Raw genomic sequence first — 15,278 nt, forward strand, 5'->3', positions numbered from 1 at the left:
GTAAAACATTATCAGTTAAATGACAAATCTTAACTATGCTTTATATGTGAAACATTATCAGCTAAATAATAAATCTTAATTATGCTTGTTAAATATTATCAACCTTTATTATGCTTCATAATATGTGAAATAAATCTTAATTTCTCCATCTTTATTTTCAAAGGTTCATTTTAATGGCTAAACTTAATGGTCAGTATCCTCTTTTATGCTAGAGCAACGAGTTTAAATTGGGTTTTAGTAAAGTTAATTCCATTGATGTTAAAGGAAGCCTTATTTACACGTTCTATGACAATTCCATCTATGTGAGAAGCAAATAGACTAGGTGCGTAAAAATGTGAGTAAAAATAACAAGTCCTCCATCCTAAAACCAAAAAGAAATTAAAATTTACACAATTAATTAATTTATTTCACCTGGCCACTTAATTTTTTAAAGGTTTACTTCTTGTTTCATTTACAAATTACAACGCTACATATACAAAAACCATATCCAATACCTCAAGATACCGCTGCAATAATGGACCTTATTTAATCATTTTATTTTAATCATGGCTGATTTAGCATGATGCAAACGATCAGGAACTCATGAAGCAGCGCATGAAAATCGTACAATTTATTAATATAAACAAATGAATTTAGTTAGATGTTAAAAAAAATTGTAATAATTTTATTCATTGAATTCTTCTTTCAATCAATAAGAGCAGCAGAGGGCACAAATGAAAATATTCAACAATACAAAAACTACATTAAACAAAACTTTTATTTATAATGGCAGGGGCCGCGCAAGCGCGTACCCCCTCTGTCACAAATTATGACGTCCACTCTCCCACTTGGGGAGATGGTAAACCAACGCCCCTCCGAAGTGCAATGGAGGCCGTTGATTTAGGCCACGAGCCTTGTTGATCGCCCGTCGACCCCGTCCAGGTAAGTATGATCCAACGTCGCACACAGCTCCTATCTTATACCCGCCTGCCTGCTGTCACTCTATTCCACTCCGAGATGTGGGACTAAAACCCGTGAATGTGACAAATCCCTCCCTTCCCCTTTGAAGCGGACCACAGAACTCCCTCTAGGTCGGTTGCGAACCATAGCAGAATCGAGCTTCGACTTTCTACTCTGCCTTCCTTGTCGAACCAAAGCATTATGGAGTTCCCATCGACAACCCTGCGTTTCTTTTTGGTGGTATTGATCATCATTGTCACTGCTGTTTCACGGTGGTTCAGCCGCAGCAATGCTCACTCCAAGAACCAGCAAATTCCACCTTTCGTGCTCACTTCATGAACCAGGAAGTTCCACCTTTCGTTGCTGAGTTCATATGGAGAGGGATCAATGGTTGTCTTGCAAGTGTGTGGTTCATTTAAGGCCTATTACTTCTTGTTGATGTGGTTTCCGAGTGGAGATTCGCATGGCCTTCTGGGTTAGCTTTGTCACGTTAAGGCCATTGAATAGATTGTGCAAACGAGTTACTCGACGATATGTTGCAGAGACCTCTGTTTCTGAATAACAAATGAATTGGCTTCCAATAATTTACGGAGTAAACATGAGCACCGAGTGCAACATGTTGCGTATTCTACTTTCTAGGTCTTGTTGCATTGATTTATACTTGATATAACAGAAGTTACTTCCAGATATGCATGGTGAGTAGTAATCTTCTTAACCGAACTTAGTCTATTTGTATGCCTTAGTTGACCATTGATGTTAAAGGAGCCTTTTTTTTTTTTACCGGTTCTATGACAATTCCATCTCTGTGCCTGACAAGCAAATAGATTAAGTATACATAAACCGTCAAAATATGAATAAAAAAAACAAGTGCTTCCTTCTAAAAGAACAAAAGGAATTAAAATTTAGACCATGAATCAAATTTTTTTACTTGACCAATTAATTTTTAAAAGGTCTATGCCCTTTCAATAGAGTTTATCTTCCTCACCAACCAGCCACAAACTGTTAAGTATAACACATCTTCATACTGAAGAACAAACTTCTACAACCAAAGTATAATTTGATCCTTAGATTAATGCTCTAGATACCCGTAGCTGATTCATTATTAACCCTCATAAAAAAATAAAATTTAAAAGTACTCCATTGTGAAAATTATAAATCTTAGATTTGGTTGTGTGTAAACACTGAATAGAAATAAAAGATTATAGATTTTCATAATAATAAAAGAATAGAGTATTAAGTCCTAAGATGAATGAATCACATAAGGGTTGTGCAATTTTCTTCTTTGCTAAGGATAATAATAATAATAATAATAATAGTAATATCAAACTAGTTTGATTGACTTTGATAGACATTGTAATATATGTAATGTTTGAATTGGAATATTTTAGACCATTTGTATTTGCCACTGATGTTGTGTTGACTTTGATGGACATTGTAATCAATTATAATCTATTTCCATACGTACACTAATACCCTCCCTCAACCTCAAGGTGAAAAATCATTGGACAACTTGATGTTGTAGACAAGATCTTGAAATCGTCGAAATGGATGAGATTTAGTAAAAATGTCTATAATTTGATCTTGTGATGATATGGGAATCAACTGTTGAGTACCATAAGTGACATGACGTTGCACCATATAATTATCAATCTTAATATGTTTTGTTTGTTTATGAAAGATATCATTGTGAGTGATCTGTATGACACTGCTATTATTACAGAAGAGTGGGATAGTGGAAGACAAAGAAACACTCATATCTTGAAGTAATCATCATAGTTATAGAAGCTTAGAGTCTACAAGGGCTCGATATTCTACTTTAGTATTAGAGTGGGACACAACAATTTGTTTCTTGCTACGCCATAAAATGAGAGATGTACCAAGAAAGAAACAATATCCAATGGTGGATTGATGATCAGTTGGATCACCAACCCCATCAACATCAAAATATACTCACAACTCCAAAGGAGATAAGAGAGAAAAATGCAACCTATGAAATAAAGTTCCTCAAATGTATCATAATATGCGAAAAACTACTGAAAAATCAATGGTATGAGGGGATAACATGAATTAACTCCTAATATGAATGACATGTCAATATCTAGCTGAGAGACAATAAGATATATAAGACTTCCAACTAGCTGGCGATAAAGTGTATCGTCACTGAGAGGAGTACCATCAGTAGTAGACAAATGTTCAGTGGAGTCAAATGCCATACTAGCAATTTTTGTGTCAATGATGTCAGCCCGAGATATGAGATCTGCAACATACTTTGCTTGTGACAAGTAATAACCTACTACATTAAAGGATACTTCAATGCTTAGAAAATAACTTAAGTTTTCAAGATCTTTTATTTCAAACTGCTGATGAAGAAAGGATTTGAGATCCTTGATGTCATTTGTGTCTTCGCCAGTGATTATCATGTCCTCCATTTATAGTAAAAGTATAGTACTCCCTTTATTTATTTTGCATAAGAACAAAGCATGATCGTAAGAGCGAGACTGAAAGCCGAGATGTTCAATAATAGAACTAAATTTAGCAAACCATGCTCGAGGAGCCAGTTTGAGACCATATAGTACTTTGTGAAATTTGCAAATCTGATTATGAGAATGATCATAACCAAGTAGAGGTTGCATATATACTTCCTCTATTAAATCACCATTGAGAAATGCATTTTTAACATTTATTTGAAATAATAGTCAACTTTTATTAGCAGCCACTACAATAAAGTTATATACTGAAGTCAAGCGGGCAACATGAGCAAATGTCTCCTTATAATCAATGTCATATTCTTGAGTATAGCCGTTAACAACAAATCTGGCTTTATATCATTCAATTGAACTATCATCTCGAGTCTTGATTTTAATGACCCATTTACAACCAACAATAGATTTATTGGAAGGTTTATCAATTAAGTCCCAAGTATTTGTTTTGGTAAGTTCCTGCAATTCTTCTATCACTGCTTGCTGCCATAGAGGGTTAGAGCTAGCCTAACAAAAAGTGTGAGGCTTATAAAGAGAAACAATAGCAGAGTAGATATATGAAAATCACGAAGAAGAACAGAGAGTTGACTTACATGGTTAGTACGACAAGGAGGTAGAGAAGAGTTTGATAAAGGGGGATCAGATGGAATATGTGTTGGATCTTTAGTTGGAAAAGGTACCAAGGTAGAAGGCTCATGTGAGGTTTAGCTACCTGAACTATTAGATGATCTTGCGAAAGACATGTTAAGAAACAAAGAAATAGTAGGATCGGAAAAAAATTATCGAGGGGGTTCATGGACTCAAAATTTGGACAGAATTGAGAACATCTTATGTTCCTAGTAGGTTATATGACGAGATATACAAAGTCCATCTCCAACATCTATACCCTTTGTGTTCGATGCTATATCCTAGGAAACAACATAGTCGGATTCGAGGTTCTAATTTGGTATACTCGTGAGGTTGTAATAGTACAAAGCAAGCACAACCAAAGACTTTGAGATTATGATAATCAAGGGCTTGATTAAAAAGACGCTCAAAGGGAGAGATGTTACCTATGATGGGAGAAAGGAAATAATTGATAATATAAACGACTGTGAATGCTGCTTCCCTCCAAAATGTTTCAGGACAAAAGGAAAAAAATGAAAAGGGCTCGAATAACATTGAGGATGTGTCTGTGTTTGCGTTCTATCCGACCATTTTGTTGAGAAATTATAGAGCAAGATCTTTGAATAATGGTACCTTGATGTACTAGAAACTGAGTGAATTTTGAATCTCTATACTCCATGGCATTATTAGTGTGCAACATTTTGATTTTAGTGGAAAACTAAGTTTAAATTATGTGAGCAAAGTGAAGGATAATTTAGACCTATTATGAATTAAATAAATCGATGTGTAACGAGAAAAATTATCAAAAAATATCACATAATATTTCAAACTACCCATAGTGTCATGTGGTGCAAGACCCCATATATTGGAATGAATCATATCAAAAGTAGCTAAAGAAATATAATCATTTGGCAAAAAAAAGATAAGACATGACCTTTAGATAGTTTCAAAAAATACAATCAAAAGTATCTTTTTTAATAAAGCCTAAAGAACCCCTAGAAATTAGAGATCCCAAGTGGAGATAGATGACCTAGACGAGAATGCCAAATTTAAGAGGTAACAACTCCAATAAGAGTTTGTGATGGAAGGCACAGAGAAGTCAGTACAAATAGTCGCCCAACCTTACACCCTATTCCAAGGATCTTGCCCGTCTGTGGATCCTACACAATACAACCATGACTTGAAAATGATAAGTTAAAGTCAAGGTCACATAATTGTCTAATAGACATGAGATTTCGAGAAAATTTGGAACAAGAAATGTATCAAGTAAAGATAATGTAGAGGTTTGAACAATGTCTATACTTTGAACATGTAATGTAATATTATCAGCAGTGTGACTAATATGTGGAACATATGACTTTCTAGAGGATGTAAAAATAGAGGATTTAGAAGTCATATGATTGTAACAACTAGAATCAAAGAACTATGAAATAAAAGCACCTCAAGTAACAGATAGGGCAAGGCAAGATACAATACCATTATCTGGTTGGAGATGTTGGAGAAGTGATTGAAGGTCTTTGAAGGAGAATTTTAGGGAGGTACTCTCAATTGGACCATCATGGCAGCAACAGAAGAAGATGCAGAGTGAGGAACTTTTAATGATTGACCTTGTGCAATATTTTTATAAATTAGTTTTCTGTATTTAGAAATATGATCTCTAGACCTTTTACAATAATTATAGAAGTCTCTATGTGACTTTTTGATAGATTGTTGAGGTGTTTGAACAAACAAGACAATATCAATTGAAGATACATACTTTTCTATGTGTAGAGCATGTAAACGAGTCTCTTTGGCAATTAACTCCTTAATCACAGTGTTGAGATTTGGCAAGTATCCTCGATGAAAAAGAGAATTTCTAATAAATTCAAAATCATCTCAAAGAGTTATCAACAAGTGTCAGATATGTTGACGATTGTGAAGATTGACATAGATAATTGTTGCGTCAGTACTTGGTCATACAAGATCACCAAGTAAAATATGATCTCAGATTTCGTGTAATTCTGAGACATAGCTTTGAATTGTTTGTTTCGATCATTGTTGCATTCGATGAAGTCTTCTATATAGTTGAAATTGGTTGACATCATCAGATACAGATTACTGCTTCTTTATAAAATTTCATACCTCTCGTAGAGTATCAAAATGTCGAAAGTCAAGCTCAATTTCCTTAACACAAGTATTCTGAAACCATGTCCAAATTTGATGTTCATATCATCCCAAGTGATTAGATATTCTATAAAGTATCTTTTGCTTCTTCTAGCTTTTGTGTGGGTTTAAGTATTTTACCGTTAACAATGCACCAAGAAGTTTTCCTCTAAGAAAGTTGCACATCTCTTTAGCCCACAAATTGCAATTTGTTCCATCAAACATAATATTATTATTTAATTTTTTAATTTTGAAAATAAATCTAAACAATTAATATCAAATATGTAATATCATATTTTAAAAAGTCCTTTATGATTCAAATATTTTTTAAAAAAAATCATCAAACCATTTTAATTTTTTTACATCATATAAAAAATTAGAATTATCTTCATATATTTTAAATTTTTTAAAACATTCAAATTTAAAAATATTAAAATATTTTCAAGAAAAAAAAGAAAAGAAAAGTTCCGACAATCTAATTAGATCTCTTTCCTAACAAATGAATGTCAATTTAGAGTTTGAAAATGGACAAACATGTGATTGAGATATTTGTCATATTTTAAAGTTCCCTTGATTGAACTGGATAGATTGGCTAATTCAAAATTTGTTAACTTTCCGAAAACATCGCTGTCACTCGCCACAAACACTATAAAACATCGCTAGCCACTAAGATTACAAGCACATGCGTCGCCCTAACTTCTTCGCCTCCTGAGTCGAGCGATCGCTCAATATCTGGACTTGTTTTGCGGGGTTCTCTGGAGGTTTCCTGCTCTCGCTCGGCACCTAGTAAGTCTACTGCTCATCTTCTTGACGTCAGAATTGATTTGTGATTTATGTGTGTAATATGGCTCCTGAATAAAATCAACATAAAACCTTGTAGCTAGATGCCTAGATATCGATCAGCCGATTTATCTTTCATGAATTAATCTCATTCTCTGAATTAATATCCTTAAATAGTAGAGCAATATATCTTAATGTTTGCTGCTTCCGTTGGATTTATAGGACATATATGGCTATGGTATCGATAGCGCATCCTCCACCAGGTTTTGAGAATAAAGGAAAGAGTTATTACACTATCAGGCGAACTGTACTATTTGAGATCGATACTAAATATATACCTATCGAGCCCATTGGGAGAGGCGCTTATGGCGTCGTCTGTTCGTTGATCGACCGTGAAACAAAAGAGACAGTTGCTATCAAGAAGATAATGAACACCTTCGAAAATCCCATCCGTCCATTGAGGATTCTGAGGGAGATCAAACTTTTGAGACAGCTGAAGCATGATAATATCATCGCATTGAAGGACGTCATGGTACCTCCCAGCAAGAGATCATTCAGAGACGTTTACCTTGTCTTTGAACTTATGGATACGGATTTGTGCGAGATCATCCAATCACCTCAGCCTCTTTCCGATTACCAATGTCGATACTTCCTCTTTCATGTATGCATTCACTATGCCAATATTATAATTGGAAAAAAGACTATATATAGAAGAATTTATTCCCAACAATATAATCAATAACAATGAATTAATTTTCTTAATGCAATTGCTTCGAGGACTGAAATATCTTCACTCGGCCAACGTAATTCACAAAGACTTGAAGCCGGAGAATCTTTTTGTCAATGGCGCCGATTGCAAGCTTAAGATTGGTGATTTCCGACTGGCTTGTTCCATGACTCGGAGTGGCCCAGGAATGAGTTCATATATTGCTACTCAATGATATCGAGCACCAGAGCTGCTCGTTTGCTCAAATAGATACGATACTTCCATTGATATGTGGTCTGTCGGTTACATTCTAGCTGAGCTACTTGGGCGCAGACCTCTCTTTCCTAGCACGGACAATATCAACCAGCTCGAGCGCATTGTTAGTGTTCTTGGCGTTAAGGGCGATGCTGATCTCAACTTCGTTGACAATGAACATGCTCGCAAGTACATCAAGTCATTGTCACATAGTCTTGGCATTCCTTTAGCTAGCATATATCTCCATGCCAATCCCTTGGCCATCGACTTGTTGAAGAAGATGTTAGTTTTTGATCCATCAAAGAGAATCGATGTCACTGAGACACTGCAGCATCCTTATATGACTTCATTCTGTTTGATCCTTGTTGAAATTGGTGAGTATTTTGGTAGAGCTCTTGAGGAGAAATAGATAGTTTTTCTTGATACATAAACTTTTGATTACAAAGCCTTTATATAGACTTGAAAGAAACTTAGGGGGCAAGTAACCTTAGAAACTTAGGGGGCAAGTAACCTTAGTGATGAGTAAACTTAAGTGATAACACATTAACTTTAACACTCCCCCTTAATGTGTTGTCGGATTCCAAGTTTGCTCTTTCGGAAATCTTTCTCTCGGAAGTGCTTTTGTGAAGATGTCGATAATTGCTCGTATCGATCGTAAGTCAAGTTGAATTTCTTTATCTTCAATCGCCCGTCGAATGAAATGATGCTTGAGTGTGCTATTAGGGTGTTCTCTTAGGTGATATCGGGCTTAGCGATTTGTTGTCGCAAAAAGCACGGTTCCTTCAATCGATGGTGGACCGAGATCGAAAATTTTCAAGCCAAATTGCTTGTGAAGTGGCCACCCGAGATGTCACCTTTATGCAACACTTTGTTGTTTCTTGGATACCCATGAGAATATGTCGACCAAGGAAGAGACAAGACAAGTGCTTTTCATGTCATCTAAGGATCCACCAAGATCACAATATCCGACAAGATTAAGTTGATTCGAAAGCTTAGACCGAGGTCTCCCCTTCTTGGTCTCGAGACTCAATCTTGCAAGAGTAGACTTACGGTGATACATGAGATCAGTCTAGTTGTCATGAGATATAACAAATTACCAATGAGGCTAATAAGTGACATCCGCTTTTCCTCCATCTTCCTTTTCAATTTCCCCATAATGAGTAGAGACAGGATTGCATCCCGTTGAATTTCTTGAATCTTCTGCATATCTTTTTCGATCTGATAAAGATTGTCTTCTCTTTGGTAGATCTCCATGCCCAAGAAATGTCATACATATCGCTCATTTCATACTTTGAGCCATGTCATCTTTGAACTCTTCGATCATCTTGCCCTTGGAAAATTAGGTCATCAACATAAGAGTGACTATAAGAACATCATTACCTTGACATACAAAGTTGGTTCACTCTTGCTCTTTTCGAATTTTGTTCGGTTGAAATAGTTGTCGATCTCACTGTACCAAGCGCGAGGAGATTGTTTAAGTCCATATAGCGCTTTCTTAAGTTTGTAGACTTTCTCTTCTTTTCCTTTGAGGATGAAACCCTGAGGTTGATCTACATATTCTTCCTTCAATTCACCATTGAGAAATGCCGACTTGACATCAAGTCGATAAAGTTTCCACCCTTGTCGCCGCAATGCAATTATAGTTCGGATCTAGCCAGAGAGCAAACGTCCTCCGTAGTCAATTCCAGCTGAGAATATCCTCACAAGTCTTGCTTTATGTTTTGAATGGATCCGTCTCTTGTGCTTTACTTTGTAGATCCATTTAACACCTATAACTTCTTTTGTCTCTTGGTTTATCGAGCGAGTCGCCATCGATTTTTTCAATTACACCAACTTCCTCCTCCATCGCTTTTTCCATGGTTCTTCTTGATTGCTTCAAAGTTCTCGGCTCAATTGAGCAATAATTGCACGTATATACCTCCTACCTTTTGAGTTGGCTGGGGATGAGGAGTTGATTGGATCACTGAGCTTCGTTGGGTTGAGATGAGCTTGAATCGTGTGCTTGGCTCAATTTCATCTTCTTTGTCTGTACTGATCAGAATGTCTTTCTTTTCAACTTTGTTTTCTTCCCAATTCCATAAAGCATTTTCATCAACTTGAACATCTCGGCTAATAATAACTTGACCCAGCTGTAGGTTAAATAGTCTATAACCTTTGCTCATGGTGCTGTAGCCGACAAAAATACATCTTTCGCTAGATTCGTCAAGTTTGCTTCGTCTCTGCTTTGGAATTTGAGAATAGCAAATGCTTCCGAATACCTTGAGATGGTTCACCGATGGTCTTCTACCACTCCATGCTTCAAACGGAGTCTTGTTTGGTATGGCTGTGGTTGGGCATCGATTAGATAAATAAACGGCTGTGTAGACTGCTTCAGCCCAGAAGATTTTGGGTAAACCTTTCTCGTGCATCATTGATTTTGCCATTTCAACGATTGTCTGGTTTTTCCTCTCGGTAACACCATTTTGTTGAGGGGTGTACCTTACCGTTAGTTGCCTTTCTACTCCTTCATCTTCACAAAAATTGTGAAATTCTTTAGAAGTGTATTCTTTGCCTCTGTCACTTCTTAAAGTTTTGATGAAGCATCCACTCTGTTTTTCGACGAGACTCTTAAACTTCTTGAATATCATGAATACTTCGGACTTCTGCCTCATGAAATAGACCCAAGTCATACGAGTGTGATCGTCGATGAAAAGAATGAAATACCTATTCTGAGCATGAGAAAGGGTGTCCATCGGCCCGCAGACGTCGGTGTGGATAAGTTCCAACTTTTCTTTAGCTCTCCATGATACTCCTTTTGGGAAAGGTAATCGATGTTGCTTTCCAAACGCGCATCCTTCGCATACATGTTGCTTTCCTTCTATGTGAGGAAGTCCTTGCACCATACTCTTGCCAGATAACTCTTTGAGGCTTTGTAAATTGAGATGACCGAGTCGTCGATGCCATAAGGTTGATGTCAGGTAGTCCGAGGTAGAAGCTTGATGAGCTTTTAGGTCGGCATAATTGATGTTGAGAGCGAAGCTTCGATTGACCATTTTGATCTTTGTGAACACCTTTGACTTATCTCTCCTGTCAAATATAACACATTCATTGTTATCGAAGCAGAGCTTGTACCCATTTTCCACCAATTGTCCGAGGCTGAGTAAATTTTGACTCAAGCTCGGCACACACAAGACATTGTTGATGCAACTCGGTCCTTCCTTCGTCTCGATGGCGATTTTCCCAAGTCCTTTTGACTTTGTTTGCTCTCTGTTTCCAAACTGAACAGGAGCATTGATGCTAATGTCGAGTTCGTAAAAATTTTCGAGATCGGCGCTATATGGTTGCTACATCCATTAAGAACCATTTTCCTTGCTCCTCCTTGTGGGCCGTGTGACATACATAGAATGTTCCATGTGTGTTCCTCAATGCTTGATTTTCTCCAACCACGTTGCCTCGATAAGTGTTCCTATTTCAATCTTTGGCGAGGTGACCAAATCGATTGCATATTTTGCATCTCGATTGACCTTTGAACCAACAATTCTTCTGAGTGATTGGCTTATTGCAATGCCAATCTCGATGAGTTGTCTTCTTTTCCTTTTGAGACGCCGTCCACCTCGTTCTCTTGATTTCCATCCAAATCGTGATTGGCCTTCTGCTCGTTGTTACCAATTTTGAGCTTTGATTGGAATGCACCCTCTATTGGCTTCTCAGAATGTCTGGACAATCTTTGCTCGAACGATTTTAGGGACGCCATCACTTCTTGAACGGTGAGTGTTGTTAGGTCCTTTGTTTCTTCAATGACGGCAATAATGGGATCATATTTCTCAGGAAGACAGATGAGAATTTTGCGTACCAGCCTTTGATCTGTAATATCTTCACCATGAGATTTCATTATATTGACCAGATCAAAGATTCTGGTTGAGAATTCCATGAGTGTTTCTTTCTCCTGCATCTTGGCATTTTCGAAATCCTTGAGTAGTGATTGGAGCTTAATCGCTCTTACTTTCACATCTCCTTGAAATTCGCTCTGCAAGATCTCCCACGCATCTTTAGCCGTGTTGGCTCGCATGATTCTGGGAAATATAGCCTTAGTGACTGCTCTTTGAAGGACCGGCCTCATTGAGGGCAGTGGCTTCCTCGGGCTCTTGTACTCCATTCTCCACAATCTCCCATTGGTTAAGAGATCGAAAGATGGTCTTCATCTTCACGTACCAGAAATCATAGTCTTCGCCATTAAACTCTGGAATGAGATGGTTGATGTTTGTTAAACTCGAGCTGGCCATGGATTTGGATTGGTAGAACCTGAGAGCTCTGATACCAACTGTTGAAATTGGTGAGTATTTTGGTAGAGCTCTTGAGGAGAAATAGATAGTTTTTCTTGATACATAAACTTTTGATTACAAAGCCTTTATATAGACTTGAAAGAAACTTAGGGAGCAAGTAACCTAGCAACTTAGGGGGCAAGTAACCTTAGAAACTTAGGGGGCAAGTAACCTTAGTGATGAGTAAACTTAAGTGATAACACATTAACTTTAACAGTCACCTTCTAGAGGTGGAGAAAGCGATTAGAATAAGATGTTCATCACAAAGAATAGAAATCTATCTTTAAATAGATTTTATCACAAATCCACAAGATCATGTCAGGTATATGAGTATTTTATGCCATTGCTCTATGTAAACTGGAAAATAGTCTCCACTGTGAATTTGTTGAACATGTAAAAAAAGTTTATATATTAATTCTACTTTCAAGGCCGTAGAGTTTGTGTTTGGAATGCAACTAATTCTGAATTAATGATATTCCAATTTTACTTGAGTCTCTTTTATTAATTTATTACAAGCCTAGCTTGCTTCTTTGTTGAGCTCTAAACATTCATTATAAGGAAGCGTTAATTCTAGTATCTATTCAAGTAGTGGAAGTCCCGTTCATATATATATATATACAGAAATAATATGCTGTGGACAAAGTCGTGCGAACCGCTGCGGACTTGCCTTCCTGATCGGTCACCAGACCGATCAGGGAACCTCCTGATCGGTCTATAGACCGATCAGAAAGTGATCCGTAGCATTCACATCGTCTAGATATATATATATATATATATATATATATATATATATATATATATATATATATATAGAGAGAGAGAGAGAGAGAGAGAGAGAGGGGTACTCAAATTCAGTAGATTCTCAAATTTAATAATGTACCCTTCCATGGATATATCTTTTTACTTGATGATCTTGTCTGAAAACGGAAAGGTCGAAAATTGGGAATGTAGCTAATATTGTGTTAACTAGATGTAAACCGCGTCCTGCTCTACAAAATAAGAAATGTCAGTATTGAGCTAGGGAAGAGGTTCTCGGCATTGGCCCTCCGATGCTCAAGTCAGTCACCGGAATTGTAGATAAAAGCGGAGCAACAGTAACGTAAGCATAAATAATGAATAATGTGTACCTCCTCCGGTGCTTGGACCGCCCTTTATATAGAGCCTTGGTGGGCGATGTGCATGCTCCTCGAGACATGGACATGTTTTCTAATGTGTCTTATGAAAGGATCTGTCAAAAAATTACCTCTGACACCATACTTTAACAGGGCATGCATATCCCTGACAAGACAGTTGAAGCTTCCACCGTACGATCCGCCTGTTGACCATGCCTCATGTCAACGGTGTTGGGGATCGGATGACCGGCTAGAAGGGGATTTGAATAGACGTTGCTCCCAAATTGATTACTCCCTATGTATTCGTTAGTGCACAATGGAAAACAAAGAATACAAATACAAAAATAAATATGAAGCTAAAGACAATAAGAGAAAGCAAACCGCTAACACGTTCCCTTTAATGTGGTTTAGAGATTAGGGCTCCTATTGCATGGTTGTTCGTAAGGTGGACGATTCCTCAATCCTTTAGTGGATTAGCCCCTGACAAACTCTGGCTATCTCAAGTCTCTTTGTGGGTAGAGAAACCTCACCACAACTTCAACCAAGACCTCTTGGAACACAAAGAACTCTTGTGCACTTGTTGACTACTAATTAGGGTTAATCACCACTAATTACATCAACCTTAACCAAGCTTCCAAGCACTTGGTTATATAGGTCATGGGTTGGAATCCCGCGCCCACCCTCCTCTACTAGTCATGGGCCAGCGACTACTAACTACTTACTTTAATTAGACATATTCACATGTATTCAATACTAAACTAAACATGCAACCAACAACCGATAAACATAATAAACAACTTATCTCTACATTCTACTCCAGCTATGAACACAACTAAAACTATACATCAATCTAATCATGCTGAATTATATGCAACCATGGTACAACTCGGATAATAGGTCTAATGTGCATAACAATTTAAATGAAAGAATTCTAAATGCATGACAATCTTAATAAATTATTCTTATAAATCCCAAGGCCTATAGTCCGTATCACAACCATCCGCATCGTCACCTCCTTTGCTATAACTTTTCCTTTAATAATCTATACGAAGAGGAAATGCAACTATAAGCAAAATTGCTTAGTAAGCGCTATCTAACTCACAAAACTCGAATATGCATGTGAATAAAATAAATCTAAACCTGAATGCTTTAAAGGAAATACTACACATGCTCATCTAATAGCAAAGAAACAAGACATACTAAATGCTAAGTAAAGCTTATTTCACTTGTTCAAACTTATACTTTTATACGAATAATAAGTTTAATCGAATACATATATGATAAACTAATACTAGGCTAAATCGAATCAGATTCACGAATCGATTTGTGAGTTTGAAAACTATTTTCATAATAGATAATAATAATCATGTCACGATCTGTCGTCAGATGTGGCAGACAACTTGCACTCCGACACTGGAGGTAGCTAGTCCAATCTAGTAGGGTTTACTAGGTTATCTAAACCTAGGGACGACTATGGAGTCCAACCAGACAACTAAGAGTCTACCACCGATAAAAGTAAAATACCGATTCATAAGTCGATTTATCTTAATTACTTCTTTAAATGCCTTGGCATTTTAACAAGCACCTTTGTGTCAAAATCCCTAAAGTCTTGACTTTAGGATCTACTTTTTCTTTTTTTTTTCTTTATCTTTCTTATACTTGTTAATACCTCTAATAAAAGAATGCTTTAAAATTGAAATGTTTAAACAAATTCTAACTTTGAATGCATAAACAAAAATCTACTATGCTAATCAAAATTCGCATACTATACTAACAAAATTTCAGACTTGTGTTTAATAAAATCCTCGACTTGTAAACTTAATAAAATCAGATTATTAAACTAATACTTAGCTTAATAAACTGCACTTATAACCTTCACTTATAATCCTTAATAAAATCGCAAGCTTATTAAAGAGTCATAGAGATTCATTAAATCAATGCTAAACCATCAAACCGA

At 36.6% G+C, this 15,278-nt stretch overlaps 1 non-coding gene and 1 pseudogene across 1 annotated transcript; one reads left to right on the plus strand and one right to left on the minus strand.

Annotated features, from left to right (window-relative positions):
• Window positions 1-768: 768 nt before the first annotated feature.
• LOC122035452 lies at window positions 769-929 on the minus strand. The gene has a single exon (XR_006127017.1). It is a non-coding gene; the product is annotated as a U1 spliceosomal RNA (small nuclear RNA).
• A 6,253-nt stretch (window positions 930-7,182) lies between these two features.
• On the plus strand, window positions 7,183-8,317 carry LOC122034070 (annotated as a pseudogene).
• The last annotated feature ends 6,961 nt before the right edge of the window (window positions 8,318-15,278 follow it).

Source organism: Zingiber officinale, chromosome 11B, assembly GCF_018446385.1.
Source record: "Zingiber officinale cultivar Zhangliang chromosome 11B, Zo_v1.1, whole genome shotgun sequence".
Lineage (NCBI taxonomy): Eukaryota > Viridiplantae > Streptophyta > Magnoliopsida > Zingiberales > Zingiberaceae > Zingiber > Zingiber officinale.